The sequence below is a fragment of the Pseudorca crassidens genome, chromosome 6 (genome assembly GCF_039906515.1).
Source record: "Pseudorca crassidens isolate mPseCra1 chromosome 6, mPseCra1.hap1, whole genome shotgun sequence".
Taxonomy (NCBI): domain Eukaryota; kingdom Metazoa; phylum Chordata; class Mammalia; order Artiodactyla; family Delphinidae; genus Pseudorca; species Pseudorca crassidens.
The window spans coordinates 84,636,948-84,656,055 of NC_090301.1; the positions used below are offsets into that span (position 1 = coordinate 84,636,948).

A 19,108-nucleotide genomic window follows, 5' to 3' on the forward strand; every position below is an offset into this window, starting at 1 on the left:
AATTTGCCTCTCTCTTCTCACATTTTACTACAATCAGTAAAAATCAACAAGGCAGCACCTTCACCACTTTGCTTGAAAATCAGCTATATGAACAAATTCATTATTTACAGGTTCTGCTTTCCACATATCCCTAGGAGACAATTTTGCTTATGTTGTCTTCCACTATATAACAAGGATCCCTCTTTCTCCAGCTTTCAATAAAATGCTCCCACCTTCACTGTGAGCCTTCATTGACAGTGTCTTTAATGATCTTGGCCAGACACCTGCCAATGAGCTGTTCTAGGCTATTTAGGCATTTCCTATCATGCTTATCAAAATTTCTCTCATCTCAACACACAGCCTCGTTCCAAAGCCACTCACGGATTTTTAGGTGTTAGTTTTCTATACCATCTAACAAATTACAACCTTAGTGGCCTAAAACAAGATGTATTTATTACCTCACAGTTTCTGTGGGTCAGGAGCTGGGGAATGTCTTGGCTGAGTTTTCAGCAAGGCCACAGTCAAGGTGTTGGCAAGGGTTATGATTTTCCTTTGAAGGCCTGACTGGGGAAGGATTCAATTCCATGTTCATGCAGGTGGATAGCAGAATTTATCTTTATTGGCTATAACACTGAGGGAGGTAGCTTCTTGCTGGATATTGGCTGGAGACCTTTCTCAGCTCTTTGTTGCACAAACCTCCTAACATGGCCACTTACTAGTCCCAAGTCCAAAAGAAAGAAAGACTCTAAAGCAAGTCTTCCAGCAAGACAGGCAGGTTATTGTAAAATGTTGTGTAATCATGGAGCAACTCCCATCACCTTTGGCATATTCCACTATTTGGAATCAAGGAAAAATTCTCACCCACTCTCAAAGGAGGAGATTATAACAAAGGTATAAACAGAAGAAGGTGTTAGAGGCTGAACTGTGTTCCCCCAAATTCATTTGTTGAAGTGTGACTCCTAAGAATGTGACTGCATTTAAAGACAGGGTCTTTACAGATGAATGGATAAACAAGATGTGGTACAATGGAATACTACTCAGCCATAAAAAAGAACAAAATAATGCCATTTGCAGCAACATGGATGGAACAAGAGATTATCATACTAAGTGAAGTAAGTCAGAAAGAGAAAGACAAATACCACATGATATCACTTATATGTGGAATCTTAAATATGACACAAATGAACTTTTATGAAGCAGAAACAGACTCACAGACACAGAGAACAGACTTGTGGTTGACAAGGGGGAGGGAGGTGGCGGAGGGATGGAGTGGGAGTTTGAGATCAGCAGATGCAAACTATCATATATAGAATGGATAAACAACAAGGTCCTACTGTATAGCACAGGGAACTATATTCAATATTCTATGATAAACCATAATGGAAAAGAATATGAAAAAAAGAATGTGTACATGTATAACTGAATCATTTTGCTGTAAAGCAGAAATTAACACAACATTGTAAATCAACTATATTTCAATAAAAATTTAAAAAATAATAAAGATAGGGTCTTTAAAGAGGTAATTAAGTTAAAATGAGGTTATTAGGGTGGGCTCTAATTCAGCAAGACTGGTGTCCTTACAAGAAAAGGAGAGTAGGAGACAGACATGTACAGAGGAAAGACCAAGTGAAATTGCGAGGAGAAGATGGCCACCTACAAGTGAAGGAGAGAAATCTCAGAAAAAATCAACCCTACTGACAACTTGGTCTCAGACTTCTAACCCCCAGAAAATAAATTTCTATTGTTAAGCCACCCAGTCTGTGGTATTTTTTTACAGCAAACTAACTCAGCCGGGTCATTGGGGGTCACTTTAGGGTCTATTCTCCACAATTGGAGAAGTTATTGGAGTTTTCAAGACATGGTCCTAAGGAAAATGTGGTGTTCTTCTAAGACGCCTTTGAGTCCTCTCAGGAGGTAGGGGTAAGAGAGACAAACATATGAGGATCTAGGGCTCTCAGTTCCACCTCAGTGAGTGAATTCGACTTCAATCTGTTCTGAATATGAGAATTCTACCTAGTGAGAACTTTTCAAATTCAAAGACCCCATGTAGTCTTATTTGATGTGTCCTATTCCGGGAATATATTCTTCCTATAGAAATTTTACTGATTGTTAAAACAGCATTGGACTAGTATTTAAGAGAACTAAATGCTAATGTCCACTCTGATACAAGACAGTCGGGGAACTTTGAACAAGTCTCCTAAGCTCTCTACATCTTTTGTTTCTTCAACATAAAATTAGGAGTTTGGACAAAATTATTATAGATTCCTTTCCATCTCTCAGTAACATAAATTACAGAAGTTTCTATATTTTTCTGTTAATCACTTTGTTTCTATCTCTCAGTAACATAAATTACAGAAGTTTGTATATTTTGTTGTTAATCACTCTGTTTCCATTTCTACACTTACGGGGAGAGATAAGATAATTCTATATTATACAAAGTTTGTTTTGCTTGATCAATAATAAAGATTTCTGATAATTAAAAGCAAAACATATATTTGTACTGAAAAAGAACTTGACAATATTTCTCCTGCATTAGAAAGATGTATGGGTTATATTTTGAATATTGACTGCAGTTTTTATTCTCAATTATATGTCTTTGAGAAAGGAAATGAAATTAGACATAATAGATTGGGTATTTTCATAAATTCTGTCAGTGCAAAAAAGCCTCTGCAGCCAATTTTAAGAGAAAATATTTTTGTATCTTAAACCACAAATAACAGCTTTTACCTTTGTGTTTTCAGAGATGAATTTATATAGCTGAGATGTCTCTTTGGTGTCTGTGTAAAACAAGTGACAAACTAGAAATAAACTTAATGTTCTTTTAATTCTCAGTTGTCACCTATCCTGGTTCTTCTGTCTTCAGTTCTCACAATGAAGGTCCCTGAACAGAACTCTAAGAATACTTAAAAGGCCAAGTTTCTAAAGCTACACCAGGTAAGCAAGAGGTGCTACATTCAAATGAGCTCTCTGATGTAGAGGTGACAGGCAAGAACTAAATTGGCAGTATTTGCTGAATGATCCATACCCATAGGGGGCAGGATTCCACCTGGTTGGGCTCTTATATTGGAGTAAACTCAAGGACCAGCCTTCATGAAATGAAATGGGCTGTAAGGGAACAGCCAAAGTGACGGCAGATTTTGTGTTCAATGACCGTATGGTTTTCATTATCTTGTTCTCAACGAAGAATTCATCCAAAGAACAACCAAATGAAAGCAATGTGTAAACCATGTCAACCCATCCTTGGATGAACATGTCACATTTGTTCTATTATCTAGTGGTAATTGTGTAAAGGTGGGGAAAGGGGAGAGGAAGAAGTAGGAAAAATAAAAGGTAGTGCAAAAAGAAGGTATGGTAGGAGCAAGGGAAAAGAAATGTATCAGCCATTCAGCTGTTTCATTATGTAGCTTCCCACACTCACCAAAGATGTAATTCATCCTGCAGGTGCAAACATTGTTGGCTTTCTCATGGACTCTTGACGGATGGACCGGATGTACGTTTCCTTACCCCAGATGCTCTTTAAGAACACCGGCAATGAGATAGGGGATTGTATGCACCTGAATCAGCACATTCACTGAGTCTTATTTGTCTCCTTTCTTGTTTAAAGAACCAGTAGTGCTGTGCACAGAGCAAAAAAAACTAGGCAGAGGCTTTTTTCTTTTAATATAGAAAGATGCCCAATCTAAACACCTTTTTGAGTCACTTCTTTATAATTGCCCTGAGATAAACGACACTACTGCCCTGATTACTCATCACCAACAGTCACTTTAGTGGATAATTATCAGAATACATGGCAATATCGCATCCAGTAATAAAATTCATCCTTATGTTTTCTACAAGGTTTTCAAAAATTTCAGATGGATTTTTTCCCTATAAATTGAGAAAAACATAAAGATTTTTAAGTCATTTGAATAGATAATATATTAGAAATGGAAACATTCATTCCATCTGAATCAGTGTCGCCACCCTCCTTCATTAGCTCCCACCAACTTCGAGGATTCCAAAATTCCAAACACAACTGACTCTTTTCAGGCTGAAGTTCCATTGACTTTTGGCAAAAAGCAACTTCCTGGTTCAAAGAAAAAAGGCTTATAAAAAAGCTCACAAGGCTTCTTAGACATCAAATGGGTCTTACGAAACCACATTTTGATGAGCTAAGTGTAAATGAATCAGAAACACATGGATTAAATTTCCCTTGAAATACACATGGGTTTGAAAATCAAGGAAAAAGTGTTTAGCCAAATGTGTTTTGGGTTTCCTTGAACTGAAAACATTTGAAAAAAGTTGAGGCATTTGCTAAACCTTAATACACTGTTGTGTTTGCTAAACCCTCCTCCAAATCAATTAAATTTCCATGAGGCTTCCTTCATTCCCTTGTGGTTTGCCTTGTCACCTCTGTCTTGACACTTTATAGACCAAACTAAATTCCCATTGAAAAAAATAGACTGTTGTTCTAGATCTACTTAAATATGAAGTAACTATTAAAACCCAGCAAATCAAAGACATTAAGGGGTGGAAAAGCACCCGTTAGGTCATGTGTTCTATCCTGAGGGTTGGAGATCATGCACTCATGGCTCTCCAGTGCTTTATCCAGTGCAGTTTTAAATGTCTCGAGTGACAGGACTTCCACTACCTCCCTTGGGAGAATATTGTGCATTCTAATAGATTTTGCCATTAGGAACTGTGCCTAAGTGTATAGCAGAGGCACAGTGGGATGTCTGGTGGGAAAAATGGTATTATGGATAATTAACTCTTTCACTACTCCATATCAATCACCTGTAGCATGTCCAGCAACTTATTCTAGCATTTCAGGACTAAAGTATGTACTATGATATATGTGCACCTTACTAGTTTTCATTCAAAATACAATATATTGTTAATGGTATAAAATTAGGCCCGTGGTAATGTAAGATAAAGTTCCACAATTAAAAGATCCATCACAATAAAACTATGGAATGTCATAAATATATTCTTTTGACTGACAATGTTATTTTAACATGCCTGGAAAATATGTAACTTGAAGTCTTAAGAATTTTTTTCTTTTTGATCAGAAAATGATGTCCAAATGGCACCAACCAGAACCTAAACACATATACTATCTGTATATACACAATATACATACCCAAACTGACTTCCTTCTGCTAATATCTTTTCTTTAAACCTCTTCACAGAAAATTGAACTTATTTTTCATTTCTGCTGCTCCTAAGAAAGGCAATGCATTTATGAGGACATATCTATCTGTCTTTCTAGATAGAAAGGAAAGCCTAGCTTTCAATATAGCTAACATGTTTTCAGAGGTCTTATGGCAGAGTTTACATTAATTTGCTCTAGTTCTCATTCCACTTACAAATGAGTTATAAGTCACATGATGACTTACATGGCCTGTCATACTGCTACTATGCTGACCTTTTCAAAATTCTGCATTGTGAACAGCTGACAGCCATACCTCTTCCATGCCAGTTACTGCAACCTATAAAACTTAACCAATGAAGTGGCGAGAAGAATCAGGTAAGGGGAATGGGAAACTGCATGATATTCTCGACTTCCCTTTTTAATCTCTCAAATATGGAGTGGCTTTTCATGTTTCACACGGTCTTTTTTTTTTTCTTTTAAAATGAGCATTTTCCTCTCCCTCTACCCTGTCCCTCATATTATCTTGCCCCTTTTTATGCATTTCTGTGTCAGTCATACTAAGTGAGTCTCCTGTTAAGATATGGAGTTGAGACCTTTATGTCTACATGGCTCTGTCTCTCTCTTTTTTTTTTTTTCTTCTTTATTATCTGAGGATGTAGGCAGTAGGGAATAGGGATTGAGTTGAATAAATATTTTTCAAAACTCCATATCCATTTGATTATTAGCATACTTTATCACTTTAAACTATCTTTCTTCAAGATATTTTAAATAATATTTAGAGCTGAGGGCTTACTTTTTGATTACTGCATTTGGCACGTACTCATACTTATCATTAGCAAATGAGCTGGGTCATTTTCCCCCCTCACTTATACCAAAATGTGAAGTGTCTCCACCCAGACTGTTTACATTACTGCTGCAGCTTTGGTCACCATGGTCTTTTCCTGCAACAAGTCTAGCTTTCCTTTTTAAATTTTTTTCTTTAATCTTTCCTTATAAGCCAATCCTGCGGCTCATTAATAAGTATGTTACGTTTCTCTGAACTTCTTCTAATGGTTTTCCTTTCTCTCTTGCTTAAGGGAATTGCCATTAATATTTAACAATTTTGAATTTCTGTTTTTAAAAGGGGATGTTAGAGTTTTTAGTATTTAGGCTGATTTAAATTCAAAACAAGTTTTTCATGGGAAAGATTGAAAAACACATATACAATCACCATATGATAGCAATCAAGACCAAAAAGGGGGAGAACTGCTGTTTTCTTTTTTCTTTAAAAAGTATTTGATATTGAAATGATTACAAACAAAGAGTAAGAACAATATTCTGAGTCATGTTACTAAGCTCCGTATTCTAATCTGAATTTAAATTCCTGAGTAAAGGGGTAATTATGTTACTATCTAGAAATGCTTTAAATTATGTCTCATGTTCAAAAAGACTGAGAAATAAAAGGCTCAGTTCTTCATGTAGAGTTAACATTCTAGATTATGGTAAGCATATGATGCATGCTGCCATATTATGGCCACTAGTTTGTTTCTTTTCATTATAGGCAAAAGTAAAAACAGATTCACTAATGCATCCAATGCAATACCTTCAGCTTCCATAAAGGTAGTGAAGTCTAAAAATCTATCAGAAGGAGCTGATGGTGAGGCTGTGCTCAACTAAATTCAAATATACATATTTACTTTCTACTTGTTATATAATGGCTACCTTTACATAAAAGTCACTGTGCACTTCATCTTAATAAGAACGTCAGTTTAGTCATTGTTGGAGAGGGAATTCAAATTCAAGATTTGTTTCTTTAAAAGTGCTTTTACCATATCTTACAAATACATGTTATTTCAGAAAGAGATATTAATAAATCTTTGAAAGTCAACATTTTCTATGCTATGATCATTCCATAGACATTGGGAAAGAGAGAAAATATTTATAAAGCATTTAGTGATGAGTAATTCACAAGGAAATAATTATAAATACAAGTCAAACAAATTGGCAATTGTTTGCATTTCAAATTAGACATCACATGGAATGAAGTATTGCTCTGTTTTGCTTCATGAGTGTCTTAGGGAAAGCTATTCCTACCTACATTTGTGAGGCTCATTTGGAGGTCTAGCTGATAGAACATTAGTCGGGGAGTCTGGATTTCGTAAGTCTCTCCTGGCTCTATGAGACCTCGCTGTGTGGCCTGGTAGAATTTACTCTGAATTTTCGGTATTTGTTTCCTCATCAGTGCAGCTGGGAATAAAAATAATTTTTTTACATGGTAAAGATATCAATGATCAAGCATGCTAACAATTTATTGGAACCAGACCATGTTTTTCACAATAAACATGTTTTCCCTGAAGTAACTGATATTCCTAATAGACTCAATTCCATCTAGACTTTTTAGATAATCACGCATGTCTACTTAAGAGATGAGGAAATTCACTTAAAGAGATGACAGGACTGACCCAGGGCCATATGGGTATCAGAAAAACTACCTAATGCCTTGTTTATAGAAATATTCAACAAATACTACTTAATATGATTCTATGATGTTCAAGCAGATTAGCCACCAACAGACTTTCATTGTTTATTAACTCCTTAAATGCTGTCAGTATATGTGCTTGTCCTTATCCTATAGGTAGCATCAAAAGGCAGAAAAGGTAAAGATATTAAGTCTCCTCTCAGTAGGCATGCTTAAAAAGCACAAAATAAGCAGACTTAATTGTATCCTCTGCTAACGGAATGATGAACAGTGGGTGGCTGCGGAGGGAGCTAGGTTAGCATGGGCAAACAAAATCATGCCAGCACTAAATTAATTTGAAATTTGGTGTTTTCTCGTGCACAAGCAACCCAGTATTAAAATGTAAGTTGTATAAAAATACGTACATGACTAATGGAATTTGTGATCGTGCTTTACTTTGATCCTTGTATAGTTCAGTTGATCCACGCACAGACAGTAAGAGCACTGACTCTTTTGTAGGGGGGGGGATCATATACCCAGATCTGCTTGGAGTGTCCAAAGACACATTTGTTGTCCCTGCTTCCTGTTAGCATTGTCCTAAATTTTTAAATTTGCAAGCAATGCAATATTATTCATAGTTGCATTCAAACACATGGAGATGGTTTGTTAGAACTCCACCTTTCAGTTATTCAGCCACTGAATATATGTAATAATTATTATATATCATATATGTATATATTTCCTTAAAAATCTGTGGCTTTTTGCCTTTTGCAATAAATAAAAATTATTTTAAAAAATATTCTTAATGAAAAGTTAATTATTGACTTTTTATATGCCAAGAATGAGGGTGAAATTTTAACTTGCACAAAATGCTTGTTGATAGTTATTATTCACTACAGGGATTGGAATTATATCAATAAACACATGAAAAAATAAGATGCAACTCTTTTGGAAAAGCATCAGCATCTACTTCAAAATTTAGTAGTTTATAGATGTCTTGCCAAAGATGATATTTTAACAAATGTAGTTAAAGAAGGTAGGTTTTTATATTAGTCTTAAAACTAGGCTTTTCATTTAGATCAAATAAATGTTCTTCATTAATTTTGCTCATGCTTAAGTCCAAAGTTCCTTGTGCACATAAAAAAAGTAAAGTGAGGAACTTCCCTGGTGGTCCAGTGCATAGGACTCAATGCTCCCAATGCAGGGGGCCTGGGTTCAATCCCTGGTCAGGGAACTAGATCCCACATGCATGCCACAGCTGAGAGTTTGCATGCACAACTAGGAAGTCTGCATGCTGCAACTAAAGATCCCGCATGCCGCAACTAAGACCCAGCACAGCCAAAATTAATCGATCAATAAATAAATATTTTTAAAAAAGTAAAGTGATAGCTGTTTATGTACTGGCTCTAATAGAAGAACTTTGCAAAAGGTTAAATTGTGTTAATTTTATATCCTTGTTATCAGATGTTTCATATCAACATACTAATTCCAACAGCAGTTCAGTATTTTGATCCCATTTATAAAATCAAAGTAAAGATTAGGGTAATTCATTTTGCTGAAATGAAACATTTGACAAATTGTAAATTTAGTTTAAAAAGTTTTAAAATAAATAAATAAAATTACTTGGTTTTGTAATGATAACGTAAGTATAAATATTGGTGAAAAAAAGTCATGTTAAAAATATTCTTGCCAAATTAGGAAGCTTGTGGAACAGAAACATTCTTAGAGTTGGCTGTCAAATTAGGAAGCTTATGGAACAGAAACATTCTTAGAGTTGGCTGTGGTGAACACATACTTTACCCTTTTGTTTACAAACAAACTGTGAAAAACTCCAATTAAAATAGAAGTAAGTATGGTCAGGATTTACAGGTGTTTTGTTTTGTTTTTAATTTCTGCAAAGTAGGACTGGCTAAAATATAGAATTTTTGTGATGCAGTTAATGATGAATAATTTTAAAAGTAATATGGTAGTTCATGCTTTCTCTTTTCATTGTCAATAAACAGATTTTAGAAATGTTTTATCCTTTGAAGAACTGCTTTATAAGTAAACCAAAGTATTCTAAAAAAGGTATTAAAACCCTTTTATATTTTTGTATCACTGTGTTAAAAATCAGAACAGATATAGAAAATCAATTCTAAAATTTGTATGGAGCCAAAAAAGACCCCTAATAGCTAAAGCAATCTTAAAGAAGAATAAAGGTGAAGGTGTCACAATTTCTGATTTAAAACTATATTATAAAGCTTCAGTAATCAAAACACTCTGGTACTGGCATAAAAACATACATATACATCAATGTAACAGAATAGAGAAACCCAAAATAAAGCCACAATATACTGTCAATTAATTTAAGATAAAGGAGCCAAGAATATAAAATGTGAAAAAAATATACAGTGTGGAAAATATAGTCTCTTCAAAAAATGATGTTGGGAAAACTGGACAGCCACATGCAAGAAGAATGAAACTGGATCCCATTTTATGCCATAAGCAAAAATCAACTCAAAATGAATGAAAAACTTGAACAGAAGACCTGAAACAGTAAAACTACTGGAAGAAAATGTCAAGTAAGCTGTGTGACATTGGTCTTGGCAATGAGTTTTTGGATTTGTTACCAAAGTAAAGGCAATAAAAGCAAAAATAAACCAGTGGGACCATATCAAACTAAATAGTTCTGCACAGCAAAGCCTTAACAAAATGTAAAGGCTACTTACCCCATGGGATAAAACATTTATAAATCATATTTATGATAAGAGGTTAATACACAAAATATATAAAGAACTCATACACTCAATAGCAATAAAACAAACAATCCCATTAAAAATGAGCAGAAGGTCTAAATAAATATTTTTCCAAAGAAAACATAAAATGCTCAACAAGTACGTGAAAAGGTGATCATCACTAATAATCTCGGGAATGCAGATCAAAACCACAAGGAGATATTACCTCACACCTGTTAAAATGGCTATCATTGAAGACAAGAGATAAGTTTTGGGAAAGTGGAGGAAAGAGAACATTTGTGCCCTGTTGGTGGAAATGTAAATTGGTGCAGCCACCTTGAAAAACAATAGGGAACTTTCCACAAACAGAAAGAAATTAAAATTTATCCTTGTAATAACAATGCAAAAATTGAGAAATTTAAATGGTGAATACTCAAACAGCATGCACTATTTAATTTTTAAATCTGAAGATTGTGCTGCAAAATATCTTAACTTGTGGGAAAAAAAATTTGGAGTTCCTAGTTTTAACTGAAAAAATGTATGCTGTATACTAAAATGGAAAAGAAAATTAGAAAGCCTACAGTTTTACAGGATTTAAATATGGCAAAACATTCAAAATAGTCAGGAATAGCTAATTTATTTGAAATGTATAGTCTTATAAAAAGAGTTGTTAGATATAGGTGAAAGGTAATGTGAATGAAACAAAAAGACAGTACCTGTAAAAATAATTAGACAGTACTATGTACATATTTTTACATTAAAAAAATTAGAATTGAATATATTTTCTTTTTAGAAATTTAGAACTTACCATGAGTTATCAGATACTTCAGTATATGTTAACACATCATTTTCTCATTTAAATTTATTATGGTCCACGGAGAAGAGTAAATTGAAGGCATTAACTATTTCAAATTGATTAACCTGAAAAAAAAGAAACTTGGAAGAATATTACAGGTAATTTTATGAAGAAGTTAAAAATAGAAAGCCTTTGTGATGATATTCACAGAACTCTGAAATTTATTTAAAAACACTGAATTATACACTTAAAATAAATGGATTTTTATGGCATGTAAATACCTCAATAAAGCTTTTAAAAATGTTTCTAAAAAACCACATTGAAAAACAAAGTATGTTCTAGGGAACAAAACCAGTAACACAATAATGAAAACAAACTAAGAAAACTGATTGTGTTCATGAAAATGTACCAAAAATATTTTTTCTACTTATGTTCCTTCATAATATCCAATAAATAAGTACTTTTGTTTTAATTTATATAAATAAATTATTTCATCTTTAAGAAAAAGGTTTATTTTTGAAAATTATTTTTGGTTTACAATAAAACTGTGGTTTCTTTGACCAATAAATAAACATTTCAAAATAATGTATAAACTTTAATGCTTTTAGCACCCCCTTTCACTCTTAAAAATGTCCTTTTGGGGATAATACAGTACACACTCACACTCCTTCTGTGACACCACATGCTGAGTGCTACGATTTTCACAAATTGTAATTCTTTTAACCCTCATCACAACTTTATGAAGCAGGTTCTGAGGGGACAATTGGGCCTAGAGAAGTGAAGTCACTGTCCCAGGTTGCACAGGTAACTAGTGGCACCAGGAGCCATGCCCAGGTAGTTTGGCTCTAAAGCTGTGACTTGTGTTGGTAACCACTGAACAAACATTCTTTTGAGCTCTTTGCTCCAGAGGCTATGCCTGTGACCTATATTTCTGTACTCAGATCACCAGGCCCTGCCTTTCTCTTCTGGTGGATAGTTTTGCTCTCAGGGATTTGTTTTCAAATTATTTCTGCATTGCTGTTTTGGTTTATTGTGCCCCAGAAAGCCTCATAATTACAGCCACATTACTCTTCTGTCCCTGCTCCCTGCCTCCATATAAACATTTGGAGAAAATTAAGAGCTAGTGAAATGAAGTAAGTGCTTATAGGAATAGCAACCTGCACTATTTCAGTTGCTACTGAGATCTGTGTAATACACATGTAATAACATAGTATATGCAGTTCTGACTTAGACATCTCTACTTTAAAATTACATCTCTTATCATAACTTCATTACTCCAAGTCTGTCATAATGATGTGAAATATCATAAAGATGATATCTAAACAGGAAGCACTTTTTTAAAACATCTTTATTGGACTTTAATTGCTTTACAATGTTGTGTTAGTTTCTGCTGTATAACAAAGTGAATCAACTATATGTGTACATATATCCCCACATCCCTTCCCTCTTGTGTCTCCTTCCCACCCTCCCTATCCCACCCCTCTAGGTGGTCACAAAGCACCAAGCTGATCTCCTTTAAACAGGAAGCACTTTTAAACGTGCATGCAGTTCTTCTTCTTGATCAGCAGAACATTACTTTGCCTTCCTATACTAAGTAGACAGGCAAACAGAGTAGGATTTATCCCCTAGTTCGGGCGAAGGAATAGAGGGTAGGCAGGACTACGAGTTTCAGCATCCATCTTTACCCCTTCTAAGTTCATCAGCATAAATCTCCCCTCTGCCCTCCCTACCCAATATAGTCCCAAAGGTAATCTTGGCCAGGTGTATGCACCATCCTTTCTCAAAAGGGCAAATGGCTGTGCTTTGTACTGTATTGGTTTTCTCCTTACAGAAATGTCCAGTCATCTTCCTCCTATAACTCTTCCTCGTATTCAAATTCTACTCCTCTCCAAAGATCTGCTTACAGGCCTACCTCCTCAATGGAACTATTTCAATACTCATAATTTAATTCTGTTGAATACTAATAATACTTATTGACTATATTACACAATATAGCATTGAATTTATATGCATGTACTATACACACATAGATATATACATCTATATATGCTGTTTTTAATTCCATGTTTTTATTCTTTTCTCCCCAGTAAATTGTAAATTCTCTGGAAAGGCATTGTGTCTTAGATTTGTCTGCCTTTCTAACTATGCTCATTATTTGGTCGATAGACAATTGTATTCACTAGATTAAAGGTTTTGTTTCTTTTGATTGGTTTTTAAGGCATTCAATTATAACAAAAATGGCTCAGCATTATGATATCCTTTATCCCTAGCTACTTGCCATGTAGAATGTAGAATAGGTTCTTCTTATATTCCAAATCACATTATAAGTTCATGAGTCTTAAATTTCCACCTGGCCTAACATCTATCCTTATCTCCTGCAGTGACACTGGAACTTAGCTGTTAACACTTCTGTTCCTTGAAGACATAGTAGTCTTTGTCCAATGCATTGATTTGATAGGCAACAACCCAGATCAGATTTCTCCATGGAATGTCAAAACATCAGACATGCTGCAACATCTATTCCATAGTTAACCTGATTAATACAGTCATTCAGTGCTTCTTAAATTTCCTTTAAGTTGGCATCACATTTGTTGCCATTCTGAATGGTTGAGGGAATGCATACCACCATCAGCAGAGAGGAAAGCACATGAAACAACAATACACTGACAAGTGCATGAGAAGTACTGTGAAGCAGAATTGTAGGCTTCATTTTCTTCTTTTACCTTTCTCCTCTCTTCTTCCTTCCTCAAAATCAAGTTTAGTAAAAACTCTTATCAATATATAATACCGTCTTTCTTCTTTCTGTCTATTGACAAATTACTTGAAAAAAGATAGTATATAAATTCTGTTCTAAGAGTGGGACTCAGGACATAAAAGCAGTAGCCATGTATTTGTGTACTGCTTTGAATGAAATCAGGATACAACGGATTAAACTGTCTTAAGAATCATTGCCACTCAGCAGTTTTATTTTATTAAATAATAAAATATAATCGTCAAATACCTGCATAAGACATGCATAGAAAGGGAAATAAAATTCTCACTTTTTTCACTCAAGACCTAATTCCCAGTGGTGAAACTTGCATATTATGAAGATGTGGCCTTTTGAAGGTTTCTATGAACATTTTTTAAAGACTTATATTTTTAGAACTATTAACCATTTTTAACATAAAAAAAAAGGTTTAAAGACCCACAATTTTATTAAAAATCAAAAAGATAAAATTTTTATCTTATTTCATGTTATTTTATTCTAACAATGTTTTTAAATTTCCCTAACTTTTATAGCTTGTTATATAAATACATATACATACGTATCATATTGAATAATTTATATATATACATATCTTTAGCACACTCATTTTACATAAGTGAAAACATGACCTAATAAAATGATACTTTGTTACTTAAGTGATGCAAATATTTGAACTATCTTATTTGAATTAGGTTTCTGCTCTTTTGCTTTCACCAGTAAGTCTTTTGTTTTATGTTACACTCACTGCACCATAGGAATTTCTTTAAGAAATGAAAGAAGGAGAGAAGGATTTCCTTCTTGAAGTAAGTTTATATGGTGATTCTGTTACTGCCGTTTGCAGTAGTAAGTCAAATATGATATTTTACTGGGAAGACCGATTCTATTTTGAATATAAAAACTGTGCTATGGGGGTTTGGTTCCTTTGCATTTTATTAATTGGGTATTATTATTAAGGCAAGTAATAGCTTTATTTGAATCTTCATTCTTTGAGGAAAAACATACATCAATGATGTCTTTATGGATGGCTTTATGATAATCTTTGTGGTGATTCTTGTATAGTCACTCTTTGCATTTTATTTCTAATACAAACACCACTTGGGCTCTTTCAGGAATGACTACTGGGGAAATGAGAATAATGTCACAGCCTTCTCTGGACAGTGTATACACTCTCTATAAGAGGTGTAGTTCAACTTGGTCCACAAGAGATAAGTAACATGCAGCTATATGCAAAGGTGGTGGAAGAACTTACTTAGAGTTATACTGTGTGACACAGAAGATTTACGTATTTGGATAATTAATTAGAGTCATGAGTAGAAAGGTGGCTTGGGATCAGTTTACAGAAGATATCCACCACCAAAATGATTAATTAAATTAATCAGCAACTTTTTAGTGGAAAAGTAAATGTAGTAACTATAATGCTAAGCAGATTCATTGCACAAGTATAGAATGGAAATGGAGACCAGAAAAAAAGGGGTGAGAGTCCCCATAATACTGTACTCCTGAGGGATCCTGTAGTACCATCACAAGTGAGAGACATGTTAGTTGGTTTCTATTAGGATAGATCCAGGAACACTGCTCACCAGTATAAGAAGACTTGTTGCCAAGACTGAAAGTTAGCAAAAGGCAGAAAGAGAACCTGAGGTTTACATAAAATGAAGAAAAGGAGACAGGAGTCAATATTCATAGTGATGAAAGTACTACAGTGTTCATTGCTCTGGTTTGACCCCTCATGTTCAAAGCTTCTTTCACTGACATAGCATGAAAGGTAACTGGACAGCTTTGCAAAGGCGAGGTCACCTAGCCCAAGGGTCTCTCAGTACCAATCTTTGGACCCTGTTAGCCTAACTTCAAAACAGTTATTCTGGGGGGCAGGGTGGGAAAGACTAATTAATAATCCAGATTTCTGGTACCTGATCCCATAGATTCTGTCTCTGTAGGAATATCTGGGATGGGGCATAGGAATCTGTTATACTTCTGCTGTGTTTGTTTCTCTTGTTGCTGTTCTAAGGTATGCCTTAACTGAGAGAGTTACCAGGTAATGCCTTCCTAATATCAATAGTTGTTCTTAAACTTTAGAGGGTATTATAATCACCTGTAGTAACTTGGTAACCCATAGGTTACCTGAGCATTTACATTTTTAACAAGGTCCCAGGTAATACTGGTATTTCTGATTCAAGGACCAAAAAATTGAAAAACACTTGGTAGAGTGGTTATGTATTCAAGTGTCTGCAAAGTCTAAATAAAAAATACGTTTGCAAGAATCAGAATAAGTAATAAGAAATGAAGAGTCTATATGAATTACAGAGAGCATGCTCAACCTAAATATATTTATAATACAGTTTATTTTAAGATACTTTATTGGCTAGTTGAAAATTCTCTGAAGGAAAATCTGCCCTATGCTCTTAAATGTGTGATTACTAGCTCTGTGAACTCAGATTAAGCATGGATTTCTAAGAATGGTGGAAATATTATTCATTCATTCATTCACTTATTCATTCATTCCCTCATTCGGTCAGTTATTCAACAAATATTTATTGAGAAACTGCTTTTGGCCAGGTAGTATTTTTGGCAGATGGAATATATCAGTAAACAAAATAGGAAAAAATAAACTGGCCCTCATGAAGAATTTTGAATAGAACCAATGCACTTCAACATATTTAGTTTAAAATTAAAATACAAATAATCTTAAGGTCTGCTTTAATTATTAGTTAAGACTCTCAAAATGCAATCACTGAATAGCAATCCAAACATAAATGTCTGTTTCATAATTTTTTTAACAGCTTTATTGGAGTATAATTGCTTTACGGTGGTGAGTTAGTTTCTGCTTTATAACAAAGTGAATCAGGTATACATATACATATATCCCCATATCCCCTCCCTCTTGCATCTCCCTCCCACCCTCCCTATCCCACCCCTCTAGGTGGTCACAAGGCACCGAGGTGATCTCCCTGTGCTATGTGGCTGCTTCCCACTAGCTATCTATTTTACATTTGGTAGTGTATATAAGTCCATACCACTCTCTCACTTCATCCCAGCTTATGCTTCCCCCTCCCCTTGTCCTCAAGTCCATTCTCTACATCTGCGTCTTTATTCCTGTCCTGCCCCTAGGTTCTTCAGAAACATTGTTTTTTTTTAGATTCCATACATACGTGTTAGCATACAGTATTTGTTTTTCTCTTTCTGACTTACTTCACTCTGCATGACAGACTTTAGGTCCATCCACCTCATTACAAATAACTCAATTTCATTTCTTTTTATGGCTAATATTCCATTCTATATATGTACCACATCTTTATCCATTCATCTGTCGATGGCCACCTAGGTTGCTTCCATGTCCTGGCTATGGTAAATAGAGCTGCAATAAACATTGTAGTACATGACCCTTTTTGAATTATAGTTTTCTCAGGGTATATGCCCAATAGTGGGATTGATGGGTCATATGGCAGTTCTATTCTTAGGTTTTTTTTTTTTTTTTTTTTTTTTTTGCGGTATGCGGGCCTCTCACTGTTGCGGTCTCCCGTTGCGGAGCACAGGCTCCGGACGTGCAGGCTCAGTGGCCATGGCTCACGGGCCCAGCTGCTCCGCGGCATGTGGGATCCTTCCGGACCGGGGCACAAACCCGTGTCCCCTGCATCGGCAAGCAGACTCTCAACCACTGCGCCACCAGGGAAGCCCTATTTTTAGTTATTTAATAAACCTCCATACTGTTATCCATAGTCGCTGTATCAATTTACATTCTCACCAACAGTGCAAGAAGGTTCCCTTTTCTCCACACCCTCACCAGCATTTATTGTTTGTACATGTTTTGATGATGGCCATTCTGACTGGAGTGATGCGATACCTCATTGTGGTTTTGATTTGCTTTTCCCTAATTAGTAACGTTGAGCATTCTTTCATGTGTTTGTTGGCAATCTGTATATCTTCTTTGGAGAAATGTCTATTTAGGTCTTCTGCCCATTTTTGGATTAGGTTGTTTGTTTTTTTGATATTGAGGTACATGAGCTGCTTGTAAATTTTGGAGATTAAACCTTTGTCAATTGCTTCATTTGCAAATATTTTCTCCTTTTATGAGGGTTGTCTTTTGGTCTTGTTTATGGTTTCCTTTGCTGTGCAAAAGCTTTTAAGTTTCATTAAGTCCCATGTGTTTATTTTTGTTTTTATTTCCATTACTCTAGGAGGTGGGTCAAAAAGGATCTTGCTGTGATTTATGTCATAGAGTGTTCTGCTTATGTTTTCCTCAAGAGTTTTATTGTGTCTGGCCTAACATTTAGGTCTTTAATCCATTACGAGTTTATTTTTGTGTATGGTGTTAGAGAGTGTTCTAATTTCATTCCTTTACAAGTAGCTGTCCAGTTTTCCCTGCACCGCTTATTGAAGAGGCTGTCTTTTTTCCATTGCATATTGTTGCCTCCTTTATCAAAAATAAGGTGACCATATGTGTGTGGGGTTATCTCTGAGCTTTCTCTCCTGTTCCATTGATCTATCTTTCTGTTTCTGTGCCAGTACCATACTGTCTTCATTAATGTAGCTTTGTAGTATAGTCTGAGAAAGGGAACATGCTTCCTCCAGATCCGTTTTTCCTTCTCAAGATTGTTTTGGCTATTAGGGGTCTTTTGTGTTTCCATACAAATTGTGAAAATTTTTGTTCTAGTTCTGTGAAAAATGCCATTGGTAGTTTGATAGGGATTGCATTGAATCTGTAGATTGCTTTGGGTAGTATAGTCATTTTCACAATGTTGATTCTTCCAATCCAAGAACATGGTATATCTCTCCATCTGTTTGTATCATCTTTAATTTCTTTTATCACTGACTTAATAGTTTTCTGCAAACAGGTCTTTTGTCTCATTAGGTAGGTTTATTCCTAGGTATTTGATTCTTTTTGTTGCATTGGTAAATGGGAGTGTTTCCTTAATTTCTTTCAGATTTTTCATCGTTAGTGTATAGGAATGCAAGAGATTTCTGTGCATTAATTTTGTATCCTGCTACTTTACCAAATTCATTTATTAGCTCTAGTAGTTTTCTGGTACCATCTTTAGGATTCTCTATGTATAGTATCATGTCATCTGCAAATAGTGACAGCTGGACTTCTTTTCCATTTTGGATTAGTTTTATTTGTTTTTCTTCTCTGATTGCTGTGGCTAAAACTTCCAATACTATGTTGAATAATAGTGGTAAGAGTGGGCAAACTTGTCTTGTTCTTGATCTTAGAGGAAATGGTTTCAGTTTCTCACCATTGAGAACAATGTTGGCTGTGGGTTAGTCATATATGTCCTTTATCATGTTGAGATAAGTTCCCTTTATG

General features: G+C 35.0%; 1 long non-coding RNA gene across 2 annotated transcripts in view; it reads right to left on the reverse strand.

Moving 5' to 3' along the window:
* Window positions 1–11,075: 11,075 nt before the first annotated feature.
* Window positions 11,076–19,108, reverse strand: part of LOC137225883 (uncharacterized) — a 193,001-nt gene continuing 184,968 nt past the window's right edge. For both annotated transcript variants that reach the window (XR_010944070.1, XR_010944069.1), the window contains exon 6: window positions 11,076–11,182. This is a non-coding gene — a long non-coding RNA (uncharacterized lncRNA). The remainder of the gene's footprint in view (window positions 11,183–19,108) is intronic.